The sequence below is a fragment of the Mastomys coucha genome, unplaced genomic scaffold (assembly GCF_008632895.1).
Source record: "Mastomys coucha isolate ucsf_1 unplaced genomic scaffold, UCSF_Mcou_1 pScaffold17, whole genome shotgun sequence".
Lineage (NCBI taxonomy): Eukaryota > Metazoa > Chordata > Mammalia > Rodentia > Muridae > Mastomys > Mastomys coucha.
In genome coordinates, this window is record NW_022196899.1 from 16,672,823 (window position 1) to 16,699,111 (window position 26,289).

General features: G+C 37.2%; 1 long non-coding RNA gene across 2 annotated transcripts in view; it reads left to right on the forward strand.

Annotated features, from left to right (window-relative positions):
• Positions 1 to 26,289, forward strand: part of LOC116094759 — a 59,005-nt gene that overhangs the window by 24,530 nt on the left and 8,186 nt on the right. For both annotated transcript variants that reach the window (XR_004120296.1, XR_004120297.1), the window contains exon 3: positions 16,543 to 16,671. This is a non-coding gene — a long non-coding RNA (uncharacterized LOC116094759). The remainder of the gene's footprint in view (positions 1 to 16,542; positions 16,672 to 26,289) is intronic.

A 26,289-nucleotide genomic window follows, 5' to 3' on the forward strand; every position in this document is an offset into this window, starting at 1 on the left:
AATATTTTTGGGGGGAAAATCAAAAAGAAGAGGAGCATTGAAGGATGCTCCTTGGTGGGAAGATTAATGGCGGCTCAGTACCCATTCCTTTTCTGCTATTCTCAGGCTCCGCAAGGAGAAGGATGGGAGTATTTGGATGCTTATCCAGATTACCACAGGAAGATAGAGGGCGAGCCTCCGGAGTGTCCAGTGCTCTTAAAGGAGCAGACTTCTCACATTCTTATGCTTCATCTCAGAGGCACGCGGCTCAGTGCTCCACCCAACTGTCTGGTGGGAAAACTTTGTTTTCTTCTCAGTAAATTATGGCTCTAAGATTAAGCCATAATTAAGTGTAAGGTCTTACACTTGACCTTGGTGGCTTTTCTGTATTCCAAATGTAGACCCTTGACTTTTGTGACAGGGCTTTGCAGTTACAACTTCTGAAAAGGTGGAAGGGGTTTTCCCATCTCTTACATGTAGTGCGTCATCACGCTGACCAGGTGAAAGTGGCCTTAGCATTCCCAGCTTGAGAGGTTTCTGGTATTGCTTCTATATCTCTGAGTTAACATGAATAGGAAGAATACCAGATATATTTGTCTAAGAAGAGTGGAAGACATGTGACACTCACCCAATCCTACGCCACTGGCTGGAGGTCAACAAACCCAGATCCATTGGTACCAATGCATGACACTCTGAGGGATGGATGCTCAAGGTTGGGTGATGCCCTACTTTCTCTTTTTTTCTTTTTTTGTTTTTTTGAGACAGGGTTTCTCTGTGTAGCTCTGGCTGTCCTGGAACTCACTCTGTAGACCAGGCTGGCCTTGAACTCAGAAATCTGCCTGCCTCTGCCTCCCAAGTGCTGGGATTAAAGGTGTGCACCACCATTGCAAGGCTACATATATTTTTTTAATGTTATAAATGTTTAGTGTTATTTATGATATTCTTTCAGCATTTATCAAAGTACTTGTTACTGTCAATGAAAAGAAACAAGGAAGATACTGAACTAAATAAGGCATACAGAGATAAATGAAAAGGATTATTAAAATGCTATTTATATTCTTATGTATTCAAAGATATGCCTTCCTCTTTTATATAACTTTTTATTCTTTGAGGATTTCAAACATATATTCAATGAAATATGATCATATCCACAGTCTACTCCAACTGTCTCTCCAATACATCCCCCTTCAACTTCACCCCCTGCTTCTGTGAAAACCTATTAAGTCCAATGAACACTGTATGGGTAAGGACACATCCCTTGGACCAGAGGTATAGCTTGTTCTTAGATGGGGTTTTGTTGTTGGTTTTTTTTTAAATGACTCTTCACAACTTTAGAGATAGTGTTCACAGGAGAGGAACAGCAATGTCATCGATAATGCTGATTATATCTTGACCAGTAGATTATTTCTTATAATCAGAGTATCCTACATTGATTAAATGCTTTCTAATCTGACTGCATAGGTTCTACAAATTTGGAAATTGCATGCATTCTATAGGCCAGCTGTTTAAGCAGGGCTTCTAGAAAGGGACAAACAAAAGTAGACCATTGTTTCCTTCCATAACAATACAGAAGTAGACTTGACATCAGTGGGAAGGTTTGTAACCTTAGAAAACCACAGGCAAAAGTAAGTTTAAGATGGTAGCCTCAAAATCTATAAGCTTGACGTAGAAAAGCCTGAAAGAGGATTTCACTCAGGATCTTTAAAGAAAAAACTTCATTTTCTGGATCTTTCTGGAGATGTCAGTATGAGAGCATTTTTAAGAATATCCTGGAAGATTATAAAATAAAACTTACCCTAATCCTGTAGATTATATATGTTTATATATATATATTATATATGAAGTATATACAATACATATAAATATATATATACATATACTGTTGTGACCTGATTACAATTTTATAACTATATATTTTTATTTTATTTCATTTATTTAATTTTTATTAGATATTTCCTTTATTTACATTTCAAATGATATCTCCTTTCCAGGTTTCCCCTCCAAAAAAAAAATACCCTGTTCCCTTCCCCTTCCCCCTGGTCACCATCCCACCCTCTCCCAGTTCCTGGCCCTGGCATTCCCCTACACTGGGGCATAGAACCTTCACAGGACCAAGGGCCTCTCCTCCCATTGATGACCGACTAGGCCATCCTCTCCTACATATCCAGCTGGAGCCATGAGTCCCACCATGTGTACTCTTTGGTTGGTGGATTAGTCCCTGGGAGCTCTGAGGGTAGTGGTTAGTTCATATTGTTATTTCTCATAAGGGACTACAAACCCTTCAGTTCCTTGATTCCTTTCTCTAGCTTCTTCAATGGGGACCATGTGCTCAGTCCAATGGATGGCTGTGAGCCTCTACTTCTGTCTTACTTGGACACTGTCAGAGTAGAGTGTTGTTAAGCTTCCACGTGTATGTGGGCGTTCTATTTTTTATGATGTTATTGAGGAGCAGCCTTAGTCCATGGTGATCTGATAGGATACAAGGAATTATTTCAATCTTCTTGTATCTGTTGAGGCCTGATTTGTGACCAATTATATGGTCAGTTTTGGAGAAGGTAGCATGAGGTGCTGAGAAGAAGATATATCCTTTTAGTTTTAGGATAAAATGTTGTATAGTTATCTGTTAAATCCATTTGTTTCATAACTTTTGTTAGTGTCACTGTGTCATTGTTTAGTTTCTGATTCCATGATCTGTCCATTGCAGAGAGTGGGTTGTTGAAGTATCCCACTATTATTGTGTGCAGTGCAATGTGTGCTTTGAGCTTTAGTAAAGTTTCTTTTATGAATGTAGGTTCAGAACTGAGAGTTCATCTTGGTATATCTTAGCTTTGATGAATATGAAGTGTCCCTCCTTATCTTTTTTGATCACTTTAGGTTGAAAGTTGATTTAGAATGGCTACGCCAGTTTGTTTCTTGGGACCATTATCTTGGAAAATTGTTTTCCAGCCTTTTATTCTGAGCTAGTGTCTGTCTTTGTCACTGAGGTGGGTTTCCTGTATGCAACAAAATGTTGGGTCTTGTTTATGTACCCAGTCTGATAGCCTGTGTCTTTTTATTGAGATACTGAGTCCACTGATATTAATAGATATTAAGGAAAAGTAATTGTTGCTTCCTGTTATTTTTGTTGTTAGATTTGGAATTCTGTTCATGTGGTTATCTTCTTTTAGTTTTTTGGGGAGAATACTTTCTTGCTTTTTCTAGGATGTAGTTTCCCTACTTGTGTTGGAATTTTCCATTTATTACCCTTTGAAGAGCTGGATTTGTGGAAAGATATTGTGTAAATTTGGTTTTGTCATGGAATACCTTAGTTTCTCCATTTATGGTAATTGAGAGTTTTGCTGGGTATAGTAGCCTGGGCTGACATTTGTGTTCTCTTAGGGTCTATATGACATCTGCCCAGGATCTTCTGGCTTTCATAGTCTCTACGCAAGAAGTCTGATGTATTTCTTATATGTTCATGGGCATCTCTTTTTTTAGGTTAGGGAAGTTTTCTTATATAATTTTGTTGAAGATATTTACTGGCCCTTTAAGTTGGAGCTCTTCACTGTCTTCTATACCTATTATCCTTAGGTTTGGTCTTTCATTGTTTCCTGCATTTCCTTGATGTTTTGAGTTAGGATCTTTTTGCATTTTGTATTTTTTTTCACTATTGTGTCAATGTTTTCTATGGTATCTTCTGCACCTGAGATTCCCTCTTCTATCTCATGTATTCTGTTGGTGATTCTTGTTTGCATCTATAGCTCCTGACTTCTTTCCTAAATTTTCTATCTCCAGAGTTGTCTCTCTTTGTGAATTCTTAATTGTTGCTACTTCCATTTTTAGATCCTGCATGATTTTGTTCAATTCCTTTACCTGTTTGTTTGTGCTTTCTTATAATTCTTTATGGGATTTTTGTGTTTCCTCTTTAATGGCTTCTACCTGTTTACATGTGTTCTTCTGTATTTCTTTAAGGGAGTTATTTATTTCCTTCCCAAATTCCTCTATCACCTTCATGAGATATATTTGGGCACTTGGTTTAGATTGATTCACCCTTTGTATCTTATATTCTTTTCTGTCCCATGACTTCTTCCTGGGTGTCTAATGATATTTTGTCATAATATGTTCTTAGCTTCCTCTGTTCAGTGACAGGTTCTCAGACTTTGCTTTATAACCTTCATGCTTTTGAGGATTAATGATTGGACAATTTTTTGAATGTTCCCTGTTAGAATGGTTGATGTTTCTTAAGGTTATATAGGTACTGTAGACATTGAGCATGAAGACTACAGTTAAGAATGCCATTATCTGGGCTGGCGAGATGGCTCAGCGGGTAAAAGCACTGACTGCTCTTCTGAAGGTCCTGAGCTCGGATCCCAGCAAACACATGGTGGCTCACAACCATCCGTGATGAGATCTGACACCCTCTTGTGGTGTGTCTGAAAACTCTGAGGACAGCTTCAGTATATTACCCCAGAGAGAGCAGGGCCGGAGCAAGCAGAGGTCCTGAGTTCAATTCCCAGCAGCCTCATGATGGCTCACTGCCATCTGTACAGCCACACTGTACTCATACACATAAAATAAATAAATAAATAAATAAATAAATAAATAAATAATTCCATTATCATTCAAATAGACCACAAGGATCCTGACAAAACTATTCTCAACAAGATACCTTCATTGCTTATTTGAGAGTGTTTGTCAGCATTCTTAGCCTTACTTTTCACACTGTATTTTTGAGCAGAAATCAGCTTTTACATGCTTTGCATTTTATCAAAATGCATGCATGCTCTTTCAGTTTTTCAGAAAAATATGTATTAACTGAATCTGTAAACTTCAAAGCAACCTTTTCATTTCCACCATTCCTATCCCCTGGAGCAAATACTTTTGACAATTTCTTATTTTTGTAAGTGCCAGCCAACCACTTTTTGAGTATCCATCTCTATAACTTAAAAATTGTGTGCTTTGAAAACTATGTGTTAGACTTCTTTTTGTGCTTTATTTAAATATTTATTTTTAGAGTTTCATGTAATATATTTTGGTTATATTCCTTCCCTTTCCCATCCAACTATTTTTAATTTTTATGTTTTCTTAATTCATAAATTTTCAATGGAAATATTTCTGTGTTTTTGAGATTTTGATATGATCAGACATGAAATTTCAAGACATATGATCATAGGTAATTCTAATTTCTCCGTTTTTATCTCCTGCTATGTCCTACTATCAGAAATGTCTCTCAAATTTATATTTTTTCTTCTTTTTTTGATAACTTACAAAGTCTAGTTAGTGCTGACAGTACATCTATGACATGTGACCATCCACGGGAGGATAGAAAACCTACAGGTGGCATTCTGGCCTCAAAATAGAATGTTTATCCATCCTTCTTGATTGTGATCTGTTGTCAGTTTCTATTCAATAAGGGGTGGGGCTGGGAGACAACCTCTGCCATCTATCCTAGAATTTTTGCTGGGTTTATGTTATATAGGTAACCTCAACTACTACAAGTTGACTGTAATGTCCATATCCTCCCTGGAAGATGATTTCCCAATATTCTCCATTCTTTCTGCCTCCTTTTCCATGTGTGTGACTTTCCTAAAGCCTTGGGATAGCAGGGTTAACATGGATGTCCTATTTAGAAATGAGCACTCAGTCCCTCATTCTCAGCATTGTCACTGGTTATCTTCTCACTGGCTTCTGTCTACTACATAAAGAATGAAAGCAGTTCAGGTTGATAAGCACAAACACAAACATAGATATTTGGAAAGCAATTTGGCAACATGGTCATTTAGCAAATAACAAAAGCAAGTTTTGTCCTAAAGCCATGATCTCTCCATGGCTTTTGACCATGATTATATTTTAGGGTATGCAATTCCCTCTTGTAGAGCAGGCCTCTAATCTAATAATAGAGTGATTAGCTATGCCACAACAGTTGTGCCACTACTATTTCAGTGGGCATATTTTGTCTGTCATGTTGTTGATATACCATACAAAGACCAGGGCTGGGTAAGTCCATCAATGGATTTTTCTCTCCCAGCAGTCTGCACAGTACCTTTGTTACTGTGGAAGATAACCAGCAAGGAAGAAATTCACAAGTCAGTTTGAGATTGGTTTCTCTTTGACCTGTAGCTGAAATATGTGGTAGCTTCAGTCTTACCATGTAGGTATGGTAGGTAACAAAGGACAATGTCAGGATGGTGTATTGTTCTAGAAACCCTGGCCAATAAGTCATAGAGAAATATCCAGTGCCTCTTATTTAATAACCCATGCAATCTTGTATCAAGATTGGGTAATTTTATTTAACCTCCTTTCTTTTTAAAAGCTGTATTTTTAAATTAACTTTCTAAGTAGTTTGTTTTCCTAAGGCTTTTTCATATTCTTTTATTTTTTTTCACTGTAGCATGACCCCAGCCAATTATGAGGCTGAGGGCGAGTTTAATTTTTTCCAGTCCACTTTCATATCATTCTATGCACATAAAAAGAACATAGTCAATCCTTAAAGTATAAACAGAATAGTCAAGGAATAAACAGCATAAATAAAGTAGTCAAGGAACAAACAAGGCAATAAACAAAGCCATTATGTTTAGGGGTTTATCAGGATTATCCAGATATTAGGGATACAATACATTCCTTGGCTGTAATTGTCTTGAGCCTACTTTATTGTCCCAGCCTGATATCAAATTCCTGCCACATTCGTAGAAGCAGTCCCACAAGCTTTCCACATCTTCCCCTTTTTTAGTTTATAAACAAGACTGCAACTGGTCTTAGGTTGTTCTGACAAGAATGCCTTCCTTACCTGTCTTGGAATATGCATTATCAAAAACATTGCATTTCTGTCTTAGGTGGATAAGATACTGTGCAGAACTTACTCATCTCTGACTGCCAGCCTGTTAAATTAATAATTCCTATCTGAGAGTCCATTTTTAGTTTCAAGCCATGTATTTTGGCCGCCAACATATTTGATGTTAAAGGCAAGTTTAATCACAATGGGCAGGAATAAAAGTATTCCCAGGACAAGAAGGGCTAGCATGATCAAGTTATATATGACATTCTTGAAGCATTTCCAAGATGGAAATTGTCAGGAGCCATAATAGGACAAGCTAATAACTAGATGATCATCCTGAAATGCCTGCTTCAGATTATTTTATATAATCTGTGATGGGTGTGCTATCATTAAGCAAGGCTGTGAAGTACTCATTTTAGGAAAGATTCCTGCTATTAATATGCTTTTCCTGTTATTGTTAAACATATATAACAATCACTAAGTAGTAGTACAGCCTTTTGGAGCAGAGCTCTGCAGATCCATGAAGATGTACTGACTTTTAGTGATGCTATATAGACAAATAGATGACTTAAGTCTTAATGATGATTCAATAAGAATTCCTAAAATTATATCTGTGATTATTAAGCTCTTTTATAACGGTACTGCTATTAGGCCCTTTTCTGATAGTCAAAACTTCGATGAGAACTATGCCAGTCTCCCAAGTGTCAACCGTTAATTGCTCCTAGATGGTAACCAGACTGTCTCCTACTCAGAGCACATTCCAAGAGGTTGCAAAATAATTAACCAAAGGTTATAAAAAGGGGGCTAACAATTTCTTATAGGTGCTAGGGCAGAAGATAAAATATTGACTGGGCTTATTATACAAATCTTCACTTATGTTTTTTAAACCGTTGGTGAACCTGTGGAGCTGAGACAGGTGATGGATGTTTAGCTAGATAATTACTCCTAATGGATATGCATGCAAACATTTGTTGTTGTGAAGTTCTATTTCAGTTTATGATTTGACTCTTTTGTGTGAACTTGTGATGAACTTTGCAACATGTGATCATGTATTCTGAAAGATGTGTAAGTACTGGGGACAAAGAGATGAAGAGGATCTAGATAGAGTAGAATCTTTTCCCTTTCTCCACTTAGAGAAGTTTTCCCTTCCCCACTTAGGATCTTTCCAATTTTCCCCTTAGATAGCATTCATAGGAAACTTTTTAGAACTTAGTAATAAATTCTATAATCACTTCTCTAAGTGTCTTCTCTTCCTGTGACTTCTGACTTGCAGGCTGAAAGTTAGAGCCCAGCAGTTCCTGCTGAGATAAAACAAAGGCTATTTACTTAATCCTTTGTGGCTTGAGGAAGAGGTGCTAAGTGCCAGAAATCGCAGTTTTTTGGCCTCAGAGGATCTCAGAAGGCAGGTCAGCTACAACAGCATAGTAACTTAGACTTAGATAAGTAAACTTTTTATTATACAGCAACCCTAAATATCTCATAAGACTAAGTCTTACCCCAGAAATCATAAGACTAAGTCTTACCTCAGAAACCGTAAGACTGAGTCTTACCCTGACCCATGCTCTTCTCTCTCCACTGCCTAAAGAAGAACCAACAAGGAAGAAGAAACACTATGTTGGAGCTGGCTCCTGGCAGGAAATACTGACCTCAGGCCATGAATAATTTTATCAGCAATATCTGCAATATTAATGCTCAGTAGAGCTGCATTCCTTAAACTCATAATCTTATTATGCAAAGTTAAAGCATCAAGAGAGGTGTTAGAATTATGCCAAATACCCTGAAAGTGTCTTTGAACTTTCTCCCAATTATAGTGACTAACATTGAAAACTTTAGAAGTAACACAAATCCATTGGTATTTGGCATGACACTCGAGATGGCTCCTTATTGGAAGGAGGTTCAGAGTTTTTCATAGATTCTTAGTTTTGGTTAACCCACTCACTATTTTCTTTTCTTTTTTCCCACTCATTAGACTCATCTCTGCCTTTTCTTATATATACTCTCAATAACCTCCCCTTTTCATTTCATATGTATTCTACTCTACTTCCATTTTTTTAACTTAAATTTTGAACTAGTAGGCTTTTCTATGGCTCACAATGTCCTCTTCCTTTGGATGAACCCTCTACTTTACACCTTTGTAAATATTTCTTGCCCTAATATTCCACGTGCATTTTATATATGTTATCATGTATACATACAGGGTGACATATGTATATGTGTGTGCATGTGTGTGTGTATGTATGTATGAATGTATGTATGTATGTATGTATGTATAATTGTTTTAATTTTTACCTTAATAGGTATAACAGAATTTGTTTGTCCATTCACAAATTGATGACTACTTGAATTGAGCTATTATGAGTAATGTTTTTATGAGCAATGATTTATCAGTCCTGATATGAGTACCTTTCATTTTTCGTGTATAGTTAACTTAGTAAACTATTAGTAGGTCATGCTTAAGTTTTTAAGGATCTAACAAATTGTGTTCTGAACAGTGTGTTCCATTATATATTCTCATTAGTAAATCCAAATCCTTGCTTTTATAAGTTTCGTTATCTGCTTTCTGCTTATAGGCATTCAAATGATATGAGTTTTGTTTTATTATAATTTTAATGTGCATTTGCCAAAATATTAATAATAAAAACTTATTTACTTTAAGGCAATTTATTTTTAAGACATTTAATTAAATAATTTTCTCTATTTTTATTGAGTAATTTTCTTAGTATTAGTTAGTTATTAATATATTCTACTTGGATGGACTTTTTATATTTTTAAAACATCTTCTCTCAGTTTGCGTTGTTTCTTTTCACTTTTTTGTTCTTTTAGAAATGTAAACATTTTTATTAGTTTATTTTGATTGGAAATATGATTTACCGTGGATTAGCTTTACATCTGAGCAATCTTTGACAAAGATCATAAAGGCTATTTCTTGGATTTGTTTCTGAAAATTTTATAGTTAATTTTTATTCATGGAAGATATAAGGACTATCAATTATCCTTTTTGGTAGAAATATATTCAAAATTTACATCATTTGTGAAAAATGCCATGGTATTCTGCTGAGAGCAAATCCACCTTGATTATAAGGGTTTCTTTATGAATGCCCAATTCTGTTACAGTGACTTTATAAGTCTGCTGCTACATCAGTACCACAGTGGTAATTTCTGTAGCCCTATTGCTTACTATAATTACTATTTTGAAATGAGGAAAGTCTTCTCGTTTAATGATCTGCATTTTCTGTGAGTACACTGTCACTATCTTCAGATCACATGGCAGATGGCTGTGAGCCACCATGTGGTTGCTGGGAATTGAACTCAGAACCTCTGGAAGAGCAGTCGGTGCTCTTAACCACTAAGCTATCTCTCCCGCATGATCCGCATTTTCTATGGCAGTAATGGTAGGTGTGGAATGTTTATTTGTGTCAACTCCGAGGCATTAAAATTTCATTCACCTCTGCTTAGTATTTTTCTTCTACAATAATCTCTTTGTAGGGTGCCTATTAATTCTTTTTGCCTCATCATATTTGGAGCTCTTGACATTGAGATAAGGCTTGTGCACTTTGGATTTTATTGGAAGGTAATGTTTCAACCACAGCCTCTGAGATTTTTCCAATATTTTCCAACTAGGAAACAGAGAATACTCAGGCCCAAGTAGCAATCATATTATCTAGACAAGTTTGAAAAGGGCTTTGGAAGAAATGCAGTGTTACTAATTGAAGAATCAAAAGTATAATACAGGTTTTCTTTTTGCTTCACAAATGTAATGAATTTAAACATTGATGTTCACATGTCATGTTGCAGTAGGAGGCCATGTTGATGTTCATGATTTTTACTGCCGCTGAAAGCCATAATGGTGTCTGTGCTTCATGCTGTGGCTGAGGGCAGTGTGGATGCCCATGATCTGTGCTGCTGCTGACTGTAAGAGGAAAGGAGCTTTTTATGCAGTGGGTTTGATGAATGCAGACTCACCGTTGAGGATGCGTGGCATACAAGGCTTCTGTGACAACCCCCTCATCATCTTCTCTCCTCTACAAAAAAAGAAGTTGTCTGGACAGGAAGTCATTGAAGAGAACTCTTAAAAAATGTCATAAAGATGCTAAAGTATAGCTCTTTACAGTTGGTGCCTCTGGTAGGGGTACAAGTAGGAAAAGATTTTTCTGCAGGATGTAATCATAGCATTGTAGGGAATGGATGGTGATGGGAACAGGAGGCACCTGGTGACGTTGCATGCCCTGCCTGCTAGAAGAGAGCTATGAATATTGCTATTCAGCTTTCTTTTCTCTTATTATTCTCATTGGGGTCCCAGCCCAAGGAACAGTACCATTCACAGTAAGGATGGGTCTTCAGTTAATTAACCTGATCTATGTAATCACTCATAGGCATAGCCAGAGGCTTCTCTCTAAGGTGAGTGTAGATCCTTTGGAGTTGACAGTATTAACCATCACTACTGCTGACCATCGACATAATTCAGCTGGTATTCAAACTATTCTTTCTGAAGAGTCTTCTGCTACTGTGTACACTAGACCTTCAAGAATGTGTCACAAACATCTTGTGTTCAAACTTATGTTCATTATTGCTTTCAGGACTACGTCCTAAGAGTACCCAACTGTCATAAAGAAAATCAAATAACTTTTATGCATAATATTCTATAAATTTATACTTTAAATAAAAAGTGGCTCAGATTTTTCTATTAAACATTATTATGTTGAATCATTCAACATTTGAGTGTTTTAAATTCATATTTACTTTTGCTCAAGTCTACACAATCTTTCTTCAGCCATGGGTCTCAATAAAGGGAGACTTTTTTCTCTTTGGCAATGGCTAATAGAACATTTTCTCACAGCTCAACAAGATTAGGGAGTATAACATCCAAGGTGGTGAAAAACAAGGAGACTACAAAACATCTGACAATAAACATGATTATGTCTCGAAAAGGGTTATCCAGCCAAAAATGTCAAATGTGCTGATTTTGAAACATCATCCTTTTGACAAAGACTTTCGCTTTGACTAAACTTTGGGTCAGGCTTTTAAACTTTATTGAAGCTAATGTGTGTACTTCCTTATAAAACTGAGTCCCTGCTAAATTATTTTATCCAGAATTTCTCCATGCCTACTGTGATGGCCAATCTTGATTGTCAACTTGACTGAAGCTGGATTCAGCTAAAATCCAAGCTTCTGGGCACTCCTTTAGGAAGCTTTCCATCTTTTACTTATTTATTTTATTTGATATTTTATTTATTTACATTTCAAATGTTATCTCCTTTCCGGGTTTCCCCTCCAGAAACCCCCTATTCCATCCTCCCTCTCGCTCCTTCCATGAGGGTATCTGCAGGTGGGATGAATCCCCAGGTAGGGCAGTCTATGGATGGCCTTTCCTATAGTCTCTGCTACACTCTCTTTGCCCCTGCACTTCCTTTAAACAGGACCAATTCTGGGTTAAAATTTTGGAGATGGGTGGGTGGCCCCATCTCTCAACTGTGGGGGGGGGCATGCCTAACCTCTGCATATGGTTGGGAGGTTCTCCCTCCTCTGTGTTGGGTATTTTAGCTAATGTCATCCTTATGGGCTTCTAAGAGCCTCCCAAATAATTTTCAATACTCTTAAATGAAGACATTATTTTCCCCCCAGGAGAACAAGTGAGCCCTTTTGAATGAGTTATAATATTTTCCAATAATTATTTGTGGTTTCTCTTTATTATTAAAACCTTTCGGGCTGGAGAGATGGCTCAGTGGTTAAGAGCACTGCTCTTATGAAGGTCCTGAGTTCAAATCCCAGCAACCACATGGTGGCTCACAACCATCCTTAATGAGATCTGATGCCCTCTTCTGGAGTGTCTGAAGACAACTACAGTGTACTTACTTATAATAAATAAAATCTTTAAAAAAAAAAAACCTTTCAATTTTACTTATTGTATGTTCAAATAATGGGGGATGGGCAATGCATGTGTGTGCCACAGAATTCATAAAGAGGTCAGAGGATGTTTTTGTGGTATCTCCTATATGTGAATTTCAGGCATTAATAGCAATTGCTTCACACCCTGAGTCATCTGATTACACTCCTATTTATTATGAGTTACAATTTTCCTACTTTATTTGAACTAAATATTGTTCTCTGAAACTTAAAACATCCTATAGCTTTATATTTTTTTCTTATTTGGGTAATCATCATTTCATTTTATATTTTTTTTTGTCAACCCTGTAGAATAATCAAAATATCCTGTCACATTTCAACATAGAATCATGTAACTAGGTTGTAATAATTATGTTTGTAGTCTAGGAAACCAACCAAAGGGTGAATTGTAGGGACCAGTGAACACAAACTAGCTTTAGATGCATGCATCCAATTGGCATATCATTTGTGCCTGCCCATGACAAGTCACCTGGTTTACCATCCTGTTTTCCTTGCCACCAATGTGAGTATATAGAAAACTGGATAGTATGTTTTGGAATCAGTTATAATGGCAAGAAGCCCAGAATTTGTGGCAGCTAATTTTTGATAGCAGAGGTCACCTTACCTGGCAATCATGCATTCTAGCACTTTGTCCAGCTGGGCTAAGTCACCTTCATTTGTCATTCTCAAGGAGTGGGAGGGGAAGTGGCTCATTAAATCACAAGCTTGGTTTAAAACTTTTTTGTCTTAGAAGAAATTAGCATTTGTTACATTGGAAGCCAGCATGTACATTCTTTTATTTTCTAGTTGAGATTTTAGAGATTTGATTCTTAGTGTAATAGAATTTTAATTACACTACTATGAATTTTAGTTTCAAGTAAGACATATAGTATTTCCTATGATGGGTTATTAGTCATTCTATGGGAGGGTAGACCTATAAGGTTAATATGAGGCTGAAAAATTCTAATGCCTTATAATATAGCTAGCAAAAGACATTGCCCACTTATATATTGATGTAGGTATAAGCAAGAGCATAGTATTATGGTTATATAGAAGGTTAGCATGTGTATTCATGTTTAATAAGTGTGTGGAAGGCTAGACTCCTTAGATTATAAGATTATGATGCTTGCACACCGATAAAAACCACCTAACATCAGTTTAAAACACACAGCTATTATTGTTAAGCTTTATAGACCTTGTACTAGCATACCTGGATGCCACATATTTTCTTAACTAGTGGTAAATTTTAAAGGTTAAAATTATATTACCATTAAGTAAATTATGAAATATAAGCTTGTTTGTACCCCGATTCACATGTTGAAATTGTAGCCCCAATGCAGTGTATCAAATGGTAAGACCTGTGGTGGTAACTCCGTCATAGGGTGGAGTTTTCAAAATTGGGGCCAATACCTTTAACCTTTTATTTTGTTTGATTTTATATTTGTATGTGTGGTATACATGTGTGTCACCTATGAACGTGAGTCACAGGCATCCCATATGAAACTAAACTGAGGACATGATGTGTCTAGCTCTACTGCTTCCTACCTTACAGTGGAGATAAGGTTTTCCCCTAACTTACCTGCTAAGGCAGGGTGTTGAAATAGGATTTAATAAATAAATCCTGGTGGAGAGTTCACCACCAGCCTCAAAGGTTTGTGTTCCTGAGTGAAAGGCACACACACAGTCTTTATATTTTAACATTTCTTAGGCAGCACAATAGCTTGGCTACTGCCTAACCTCCACTACCTCCTGCCTATGATAAGTCCAAGTTACTACTTACTAAATTCTGTGTTCTTTCTTGGCTGCTCTGGACCCAGAGGGCTGCCCAACTAGGCTGCACTCTGAGCTGCACTCTTCTCGCTTCTTAACATGGTAGCTATGGCACACTGTCCTGCACTCTTCTCAGGAATGGTGTCTCTCCTCTCCTCCACAATATCCTGGCATGGTGGATCTCTTCCTTCCTCAAGATCCCTAGCTTGGGAAACCTGAACCTCACCTATGTTTCTTCTCCCTAGCTGTTGGCTGCTGGTATCCTTATTTACTAATTCAGAATTAACTGGTGGAAGGGGTACCTCAGTGTCTTATGTGCAACTCTCTCATGCAAATGATTTTGGGGACCCAAATTAATATCATAATGCAAGCATCATTAGGCTAAAACCACTATAGAAGGATGCATATCCATATGCTGCATTCACCTGTCTTCATCTTGTAATGATGGAGCTATAGGGATGTGCTATGCCTGTCTTTTTTCTGATGGTTTTGCAGGCTCAAACTCAGGTCCTCACACTTGTACAGCAAGTAATATTACCAAAGGAACCACCTCTCCAGACTCAACATGGCCCTTTTAAGAAAAGTGGTTGCTTCCTCTTACTTTGCTCTCATTATATGAGAGGATATAATAGAAGATAGACATTTTCATAGGAAGAAGAGTCCTCATTGGGTTTAGTATGTGCTTGATCTTGGATAATATAATGTGAAAAATATGAGAAAGTATTTTCTATTATTTAATTAACTTTGGCACATTTAAATTAATTTCTGTTGTTCTTTTATTGTAATGGTCCCCATGGACAGAGGTAATAGTCTAAGAAATACAAAACAAAACACAATTAAAACTTTTATTAAATTCCAGGAGAATAATTACCTAATTCTAGACTGAGGGTAGAGATCAAACTATATTATAAGAAAATAAAATTTCACATGATGTAGAGAGGTTTGAAACTGAGTGGCCAAGGGAGAGTGTTGTCTTATATTAAGAAAAGTATGCTTGACTAGTTTTAATTTTACTATTGAAAGGGGGTTTTATGGGGAAAGTCATATTTTCTCATAAGTCAATACTAACAAAGGAACAGAATATATATTTAGTGAGTAGTCATACAAATATCTAGAATATGCATCTCAGCTTATCAAAAGAGGTAATGAGCATATATATAGTGAGTCACCATGATGAGCAGCAGAGAAGACATGAACATAGGAGTACATATTCCTTTTCCAGTGAGAACTTTAGTAAAGTGAAGGAGATACGTAAACCTGACAGCACATCGACAACTCAGGGTAAGGAATTTTAAGTGACGTCAAATGGGCTACTTCAAGAAGATATAAAGACTTTGTAAGGCTTGGTTTTGTTTTTCTCCTTTTTAAAATTGCATATAACTTCCAAGATAGTTGTGAAAGAAAACAATATAGGTGAGACAGTTCACAAATCCCTGATGGCTAGATATCTTTAAGAGACCGTGGTGATATGAAGAAGGAAAGTTGGAGTCTGCTCCTTTCATTGAATGAGTTTCTTCTTGATGAGTTGAAAAGGCTTTGTCTTTTAAAGCTCCTGAATTTTTATCAAATGTACATTTCCTGATGTTTTTCTTGATGTTATAAAAAGGTAACAGCTTAGTAAAATTGGATTTAGTTTCTCTTGGATCCAAATTTACCTTCTAAATAATTTGTCTTATAATGATAACCAATGTAATGTGTGACAGAGGCAGAAATTAGTTGTGGTTTAAGATGGGCATATAGTATGTTAGGCTTGACCCTATTCTGAGTCAGGCAAAGATTGTCAAAAATCTGACGTACGTATTTGCTATGGTCACTAACTCTCTCAAGCTGATCCTTCACAGTCATTGAATGGACACACAATGTACAAACACAGCTACACATCAGAAGATAGATCACAGCTGTTTCTGGATCAAAGTGGGCCAAAGTCAGTCCATCTTACTGATGGAAATAGCCATGCCTATTGAGTGACAATTTTTCTCCTTAGGCTTAAAGGAATGAAAGTCATCCTACTGTTCAATCTCCTTTGAACTGGACTATTTTGCCCTGTCATCATCCCGAACAGAGATTTGGATGGCCCTGTTGATCCTTAGAATGAGATGACATAGGCATCTGGTCACACTTGTCTGCAAAATTCTTCTTCTTCTTTTTTTTTCCAGGCTGCTCATCTTGTCTCTATCGGGGCTTAAGACACCATTAACTTGATTAGTCAAATGGGACAGAAACTACTTCTTACAAAAGACAATGATCATGATTCTTTTGAGTCCTAGGGAAATCTGCCAACACTGGTAAGCTATATACTTTATAAAAAAAGAAAATCTTAACCACGGAGGAAAGCTATTCTCGTTTTTGAATGTCTCTATTCTTCTCTTCACTGGGGAATCACACTACTGAACTCTTAACATCTTTGCTGCCTTTTCTCATTTTTGTTCTTTATTGGCATCTATGTCTATATTTAGGAATATAGTCACCTACGTCTTTGAGGTAGGATGTTTAAAAGATTAGCACATAAATAAAGCTCATTATTTTGAATAGAATGTGGATTTAGAAAAAAAAAACCGCATGAAGTCCTGGAACAGTTTACCTTAGAGGCAGGTGCACACTATATGCGTAAGGAAAGGTGACTGTAGCATTGTAGCAGGAGCCACTCCCTTTCTGACTCATGGGAAGCTGCATCTGTATCTTGTAACCTAACTAGGACTGAATTCTTTTTAAAGAGATTGATGCTCTTTTTTTTTTTTTATATGTGATCGGCCTCAAAAGCTGAGTTTAATATGAGTCTAGGATAATAAGTGAAATAAAATAGCTTATTATACATTTTAAAATGAGTCTCACATGATGCACTCAAGGAAAAAAAAACACAGGAAATGGCACAACTATAAACAACTAACATGGAATCCTGGAAGACCATCCTCATCTCAGAATGTGGCTCCTCTTTCATGAAGCTTCCTGAGGTCTGTCATACAGCACCCGGCGTCTCCGACCCCTCTTATTTTCAATAGCTGTGAGTTTGAGCTTGAGACTGTTTGTATGAGGAAGTTCTCTTCTTTGGTCAGTGTGGTGGTTCAAATAAGAACAGCACCCATAGGCTCGAACATGGGAATGTTTAGTTACCAGAGACTAGAACTTTCTGAAAAGATTAGGAGGTGTGGCCTTGTTGGCGGTGTGACCTCATTGGAGGAGGTATGTTAGTGGAGATGAGCTTTGATGCTTCAAAAACCCATGCCAGGCCCAGTCTCTCTCTCGCTCTCTCTCTCTCTCTCCCTCTCTCTCTCTGTCTATCTGTCTATCTGTCTGTCTGTCTGTCTCTCTCTCTCTCTCTCTCTCTCTCTCTCTCTCTCTCTCTCTCTCTCTCTCTCTCTCTCTGTTATGTTACTCTGTCTCTGTCTGTGGGAAAACTGCTAATGGTAGCTCTAAGTCTACCATTGACCAGATAGCTTTCTGGGGCTCTGAGTATATTTAGCATAGTTTCTCCTTCTCTGACACTGTCTGGGGTATTTTCATCCCACACATATGCATCCAGCTGAGGAATATCACATAGATTCAATTAGTTTATAGGATCAATTTATTTTCTCCTGACAATACTTGTTCAGCCAGCACCTGAGATTCTAAAAAGGATCCCCCCTCATGCTAATGGGGTATTCCAGGCACCCTAAGCCCCAATCCAATGACATTTGCCCATTCTGAATGTCCCTTTCCTCAGTCCTCCAAAACGTCTTAAACCTTCACTCTCCCTAAGTAAAGTTGATCTGCCTACTGACAAGCAGTCCCAGTGCAGTCATTCACCAGAAGTACTCACGGTGCTTCCAAACGCCTTGTTGAACATCTCTGCTCCCACTGCCTTTGCTGACCAAATTCACCATTGAGCCATGAGAGTGAGAAAACCCACATCTATTTGCCCCTCTATGACTCTCTGTCTTTCTCTCTCTCTCTGTCTTTCTCTCTCTCTCTCTCTCTCTCTCTCTCTCTCTCCCTCCCTCCCTCTGTCCCTCCCTCCCTCCCTCCCTCTCTCCCTCTCCCTCTCCCTCTCTCTCTCTCTCTCTCTCTATCTATCTATCTATCTATCTATCTATCTATCTAGCTATCTATCTATCTCTGTCTCTGTCTGTCTCCCTCTCTCTCTTTCTGTTTGTATGTCTCTAACTCCCTCTTGCCTTACCATCTCTTCCCTCCATTTTTTCTTATGGATCATACATGATAAAGCTCGGAGCTGCTTTTCCAACATTGAACCTGCCTACAGCCATGATCCGTGCCATGATGATAGTAGACTAAACCTTTGAAACAGCAACTTAAGTCCCCAATTAGATGCTTTCTTTTATAAGAGTTGCTGTGGTCAGGGTGTCTCTTCACCGCAATGACACTAAGTCAGTGAATACGAAACTGGAAACAGGAAGCCAAACAGCCAGCGCCATCTTACAGAAGACTTGACATTTAAAAAAAAAACATGAAATAAATATGAAACTGAGAACACAAGAAAAGCTGAATTCTGTTTAGAAATCAGATTTATATTTTAAGGCAAAATATTGGTCTTCTGAAAGTCATCAACTGGAGGTGAGAGGGCACCAAATATTGACTCTGAAATCCAAGGATTTAGTCTAATCTGCCTTTCTCACTATGATTAAACATTTTATCCCCTTAGATCCTAGAAAAGTATTATTTTCACTAATCTCTTGAAATACTTAATATAGAGAAAATACTTCATAAGCACTTATCAGTTAATATGTTGATGATCATCTAAACCATTGTGAGGTTAATTATTGCCAGCTGAGAGTAAAACTGGCTTGCAGGAGATGTTTGTAAGAGAGGGGCTTTCCAAGAAGGAGTGCCTTTGAGAAGGAAAGAAAGAGTGCTACTCCCAGACCCATGAGACTTGGATGTGAATAAGAGGATTGAGGAAGGACTAATCACTCAAAACAAAGGCCACAGGATAACGGAGGATGAAAGATGGAACAAAATATGATAAGACTATAGATATCGTAAAAACACAAAGAGGATATGGAATTTTTTTATATTGAAGAGAAATTGTGCGATTATAGAAAAGACACCTCTCCCCAAAACCAAAAGGCTTTTTAGTGTGTGAAGAAAAGCAAACTTTCATATTTCTTATGAGAATAAAAATTAGTACAGCTACTATGAAAAATGATATGGAAGTTCCCGACAAACGGTTTTATTATTCAGCAATCCCACTGCAGGGTCTATGTCCAATGTGAAGGAACTAATTCTATTGAAGAGTCAGTTGTGACCCATGTTTGCCAAAGCATGATATCATTTCACATGCCTGTCAGCAGACAATGAATAACAAAAGTGAGGTATGCATACCTATGAAATATCATTCAGTCTTTTAAAAGAATAAAGGGATGTTTCATGTGGAAAAATAGGTTCAAGTGGTGGAATCTATATGAAATAAACCAGACTCCTAAGGGAAAATATTGCATGTTCTTGTTCACATGTGGACGATAAGAACAAATTGATCTCAATATGAAATAGTATTCACAGAGGTTAAGAAGCATGAGGTGGAGGGCATATGCAGAAAGGATGGATAAGGGCATGGAAACATACAAGGGGTAATGTCCAGCGCTGTGTGGCACAGTGTATGGTTAGTTTACAGTAACTTGTTATATGATTAATGAAGAACCAAGGGAAAAGAATTGGAAAGCTGGAAAAAGAACAAAGGACATGGAGATGTAACACTTTGATTTGACCAACATACTATGTATGCAAGATATTGAAATATCACCTTCTACCCTATAAAGTTGTGAAATTACTCAAACACATATTCTCTGCCTCCCTATACTTCTCTGTCTGAGCCATGCCACATTTAAACAGTCTACAGATCTTTCAAGGCTCTCTCCTTTGTGTGTACAGCAATGAAAACTTTCACATGAAAGAGTGAAAGAAGAAAATTGAGTGGGATTAGTGTAAAAATGGGCAACTACAAAAAGATGTCAATGTCAAGGGACTTCATTCTGCTGCAGGCATTTCAGATGCAACCAGATTGTAGGTATCACTTAGTGTCAATGCCCGTTTGTCTTCTTAAAAATACTGAAATACTAGGCAGTGAATGGAGATGGGAAGAGGAGACCAAGAGAGGGCCCACAATGAATCAGGACATATATGGTATAGATTATGCCAAAGGACTTAGATTCTGCAATTTTAGGGAAAGGAATAGGAGGTGGTTAAATAATACTAAGAAAACTTATACAAACCACACTGCTTAACAATTCTCATGTTTTTGCCCTTGTAGCATGTCCTTTGTTGATTAAGCACAGTGGGACAGGCATTCAACCAGCCTCATTGAGAGGACCAACTTTCTATAAGTCAATGTGTCAAACTGCTGAGGATCTTAAGGGTCTTTATCCATTTTTACCATAGTCATGGCTCTAGAATAAGTTATAGTAAACTGAAAGCATGCATATTGTCAAATATTATATATAAGTTGGGGAATATTTCCAAAATATTTTATATTTTGTTAAATTTAGACAAAATATACAGCAAGGAACAGATCTCTCAAACAGTGTATAGATTATAATGCAATTGGGATATGGTTTGTGAGTAAACCAATTAACATGCAAACTAGAGAACTTCAATCTTGATTTCAAGCATCTACAGAAAACCAGATATGGTAGCATACCTCTGTCATCTTGGGGATCTTACAATGAAATGTGAGAGAGAGACTAGAGTTTCTGAAAACTTGGGAACAAGCTAGGCTGTTAATGAATAACAAAAGATATCCCGTCTCAAGTAAGCTGAAAGTTTAGGGTATACTCATGTACATGAACATGTTCATATATATATATATATATATATATATATATATATATATATATAAAACCATACATCCAACAATCAAGATATAAAAAGAATACAATATGATTACACAAAAACGATAAGACAAGGGACCACACAAAATAACAGAAGTTATTATGTATGATACAGCATGGAAAATTTTTATATTTTTATACTTTACACTTTGCAATGACAATCAAACAGCTTAGTATATCACATTTCAGAGCACATTGAACTGGGTAGCATTGTTGAGAAGGCCACAGCCATCGGAAACATAACATATTCAGAGCTTTGAAGGTTGAGCCAGGTGCCAGATGCTCTGACTGACATTTGGTGAAATGGCTTCTTGGTTTAAGGTTCCCTTGGCCCAATCCTTAAAAGTTGTGAAACAGATGGCTTCAGTGTTCAGGCCATAGCTGATAATAAACCAAGAAAGAAACATCCCTTTGCGAAGCTGGAAGTAGGGCAGTGGCCAGGAGAACAATTCTGGTTCTGCTTTGTTTCTTCAACTGTTTCATGTAAAGGTTTTCATTGCTGCACACATAAAGGGGAAAACCTTGAGAGATCTGTAGATCTTTAAATGTGGCACTGCTCAACCAGAGAAGGTATAAGGAGGCAGAGAGCTATAAGGTATAAGGTGTGAGTATTAACAGTCCTCCTGAGACTTCCATGTCAGCTCTCTCCTGCAGGCATCTTTATCTCTTATGTGCAGAGGTGAGAGATCCAAAGAGATATGTTTAGGGAGCTGCTGCCAGAACCATTTATAACTTATAGCAGACTCATCCACCTGTCCAAACTTCCAGTCATAGACAATAACTTAGGAGAGGCAGAAAGGAATATAGTCAGCCCCAAACACTGAGTTTATTTATAGTAAGCAATGAATGGATCCAATGGAGAATCGAACTGAGGTCTATATAGAGGCCAGTAAATGCCAAATAGAGTTCAAATATGTGTCATTTATAATGTCTCATTACAAAAATAATCTCTAATACTTGAGTTTTGGGATATTACCCCTCTCTCTTTGCATAATTTTATATTAAGCACAATGGTTGTTGAAAGGCTGGAGAACCTTAGAATTTAAAATGAGGGCACTTAATAGAAATGTATGTATAATGTGTAACCTTTACTTAAAGAAGGCATAGGAAGTCTCTGTCACGAGTCAGAAAGGTGGACTGGTCAGTTCCAGAAACAGGATATAAGTTATCTAATTAGTCCTAGGAGCAGTCAGCCATTAAAAAGATAGCATTGACTAAGCAACAGGATATAAGTTAACTCATTAGTCCTAGGAGCGGTCAGCCATTAAGAAGATAGCGTTGACCAAACCACATTCCTCTAGACAATGAGTGTGCAGAATGACTTCCTTGTGACCTGACTCAGCTAGGTACTGGGTTCCTTTGGAATTTTCCATTGTTCTCTTGTTATGTTTCCCTGGTAACCCTTTCACCTCCCTAGTTTGTGGTTTTTCCCTTTAAATACCACTTACTCCTCGAGCTCGTGGTCGAACCCCTCTGGCCTGCCCAGATCTGGAATAAACCTCATGTGATTGCAGCAAGTTCGGTCTCTCGTGAGTCATTGGGTGGTCGCGTCATCCCGAGACTTGAGTAAGGATCTCCCCAGTTCTGGGGGTCTTTCAGTTGTGTCTTTAGAAATGGTAATCAAAAAGGAACTGTGACTTCTAGTTTCTAGTAAGTAGAGTGTATCTCACTTGCACTCATGCCCACACACATGGTTACACTTGTACACAGACACAATGTTACATATAGGATTCCTTGGGATTTCTCTAATAAGGAGTGTTTTACAAAGTATCCGTGAATCAGCTGGGGACTATCCATGGGCTTCATCAACCCATGACAACTGTGATTTCTGACATCTGAAAGATACTGTTGACCTGCTGTTATTTGTATTACTTCTGTGGGCATCCTGAGGTACCTCTTCTTTTTTAGTGCCCAGGATCATTCCAGTACAATTGTTTCTACTTCCAGGTGATTATCCAAATCATTAACCTCTCTAGAAAGAAAGGATTTCTATAAAACAAAATGTTTTCCCATTGTGATTTATCCCTCAACTTATTTTTTATGCATCCAATATGAATGCCCTGGTCTTTATACTGTACTCCAATGGACTATGAAAGCTAAACAGAAAAGCATACTGTATACAAAATAGTCAAGTCTCCACACGGCTATTTTTTGCATGAATCTAATTCTTGACTGTGTAAAAATGGTTTTATGGGAATACTATGGAGCATTGACATTAACATTGCCCCAACATCTTGAAGAATTCAATTCATTTCATTAAAAATGGAAACAATACTAGACTGACTTGGACTATTCTACAGTATTTGATTTGAGGCTCACCTTATACAGGATAATTGCTTGACTTTGAAGAAGTTACTTCATTTCTTGCCTACCTTTAAAATATCAATGACTGTTGTTCTCCCTGCTGTTCTACTGAGTGCTTTGCCTGCTGGGTGATCAAATGTATATCATGTGTGAAGAGGTGGCATATGTCTCTACACAGATGTAAGATTTCCAGGTGTGGTGCCTTAGCTTTTTTATATACATGAATCTTAGAAATGGTGGTTAATCTTATGATTTGTGCTAGTTCTAAAAAAAAAAGTGTAGAATAAAATAAAAAAAAATTTCTCATAAATGTATGATTTTTCTGTCTTAAGGACATTCTCATTTTTGAGAGGAAGAAGTTTCTGTCACTACTATTTATATCTTCATTATTAACTGTAGAATATCTATTTAAGCAGGTAATAGAAACCACATAGGTATATGAATGCAAATTCACATTATGATAAATTCTATGGAAACAGGGAAGACATGAGGATGGTAGGACATGTTAAATTAATTACTTTAAGACCCTACTGACTTCCCTTACAGCCACTTCACTATTTCTACACCAACTCATTCTGTTCAGACTTTTAGAAATTGCTGGCTTGCAATCTCTATTTTTTTAATGAATCATTTTTGATTTACCCTGTCCTTGTCACTAAACAGACTCCTCATTTTATGACTAGCTACAAGTGAGTGATGTTTCTCAAATGGTAAAAACAAAATCTAAATATTCCCTTACACAATAGAATATTAGTAAATAATGGTTGTTATATACATGTTATTCACTTTTATTGGGAAATTAGTATAAAAGCGATACACTATAAATGATTTAATGATGGAATAATGAATGAAAGTGAGGGCCTGTTACTAAAAGTAAGTAAACAGGATTAAATAGGATAGTCCATATAAAATGTTCAATGAAATAAATGTAGACATAAGCTAACTTACCTAGCATAGCATGAGCTAACCTCGCAACCAAGTACAACTGTTTCACTACTTATTGTTATGCTGCTGAGAATAGAACCTGTGCTTTTACACATGCTAGCCACAGAGTCACATACTCAGCTTTGTTTATGAAGTCATTAGCCATGATCCTGGAATCTTAGCACAACCTTAGTTCTGTTCTAGTTCTATTTACATTTTCCCTAGACATATTTTCTATCATTATATAAAACACATTTTTTTCATTTGCATTGCTTCTTCCTGACATTTGTTAATAAATTTTTTTATGTTAAAAAGAAAGTTATCTTTAATAGTAAAAAGTGGAGAATTGAGAACTTCAGGGAAGGCAGTGGGTGAATCAAGCATTGAAGAAGAATCAAGAGAAAGATAATATTTTGGAGTCATAGAGGCTTCAGGGTCCTTCCCTAAATTACTCTCTAGCAATGATGTTGAAATTCCTGTTTGTTTAGTCTGGCTTGGCCAAGGAAGGGATATACAATTTGGTTTCCTGTCCCAGGAACAAAGGCAGCTTGGTGTGGACCTCCAGGAGTGTTGATGGTTGCTGTGAGTATAAGACTTCTTTTCATAATAGTGAACTGAAAAGGATCACTCTTTGCTTAATCTTGAGAGATATCCTGATGTCTATAAACAAAGGGAGTTATTTACAAGAATATGTACTCACAAGCTGCTCATTTCTAGAAGAAGTCTGCACATTGTTTGTTAATGGAGTCTTAAAGCCAGATGCAATCCTTAAAAATTTTTTTTCTCATATACAAACTAGTTGATCAAATATGTCTAATAACAAAAAAAGTACAGTTTAAGGGGTTAAATTTTGCATTTTTAAGTTTTCTATTTTAGGTAATAAAATCCATGGAAGTATAGAAATACTGCAATATTACTTAATGATATATTAGCACTTGTCACAATCATAATTCCATGAAGTTCTATAGATTGAACATTCAGGGATGTGACATATGTCACATGGATCCAATGCACAAATCAGGAGCTTTTGCTCTCCTCCCCCAAATGCAGTGAGCCTGTATCTTTGATATACAAATATATCCTTGTTTGAGTATTCAGATGTTGGAACTTTTATTGAAATTACAAGGTCTTAAAACTTAAGGTATTTGAAAAGTGGTACATATTCCATTTCTTCTTTTTCATACAAAATCAGTACCTGAAAGGCCAAATAACCTTTCCCTGACTTAGAGGTAGCAAATAGCAGACCAAGAAATCAATTTTCTATATTTCCAACACCAAGTTGTTTTCGTTGTCACAGACTACTCTCTTGTTTGGTTCTTTTGTTGTTGTTGACGTTGTTTTGTCTTCTTGTTTGATTTTTTTATTAGATATTTTCTTTATTTACATTTCAAATGTTATCCCCTTTCCTGGTTTCCCCTCTAAAAACCCCCTACCCTGTCCCCCTCCGCCTGCTCACCAACCCACCCTCTCTAGCTTCCCTGCCCTGGAATTCCCCTACACTGGTGCATCTAGACTTCACAGGACCAAGGCCTCTTATCCCATTGATGATTGACAAGGCCATACTCTGCTACATATGCAACTGGAGCCATGAGTCCCACCATGTGTACTCTTTGGTTGGTGGTTTAGTCTCTGGGAGCACTGAGGGTACTGATTGGTTCATACTGTTGTTCCTTCTATATGGATGCAAACCCCTTCAGCTCCTTGGGTGCTTTCTCTAGTTCCTCCATTGGGAACCCTATCCTCAGTCTGTTATATTTTGCGTGAGTACCCCACTCACAAAGAATCAGGAAGGAGGCCGCTACAATAGCACAAGGTTAATTTTTTAATTGGAACTAGTATACTAGGGTCACTCTGTAT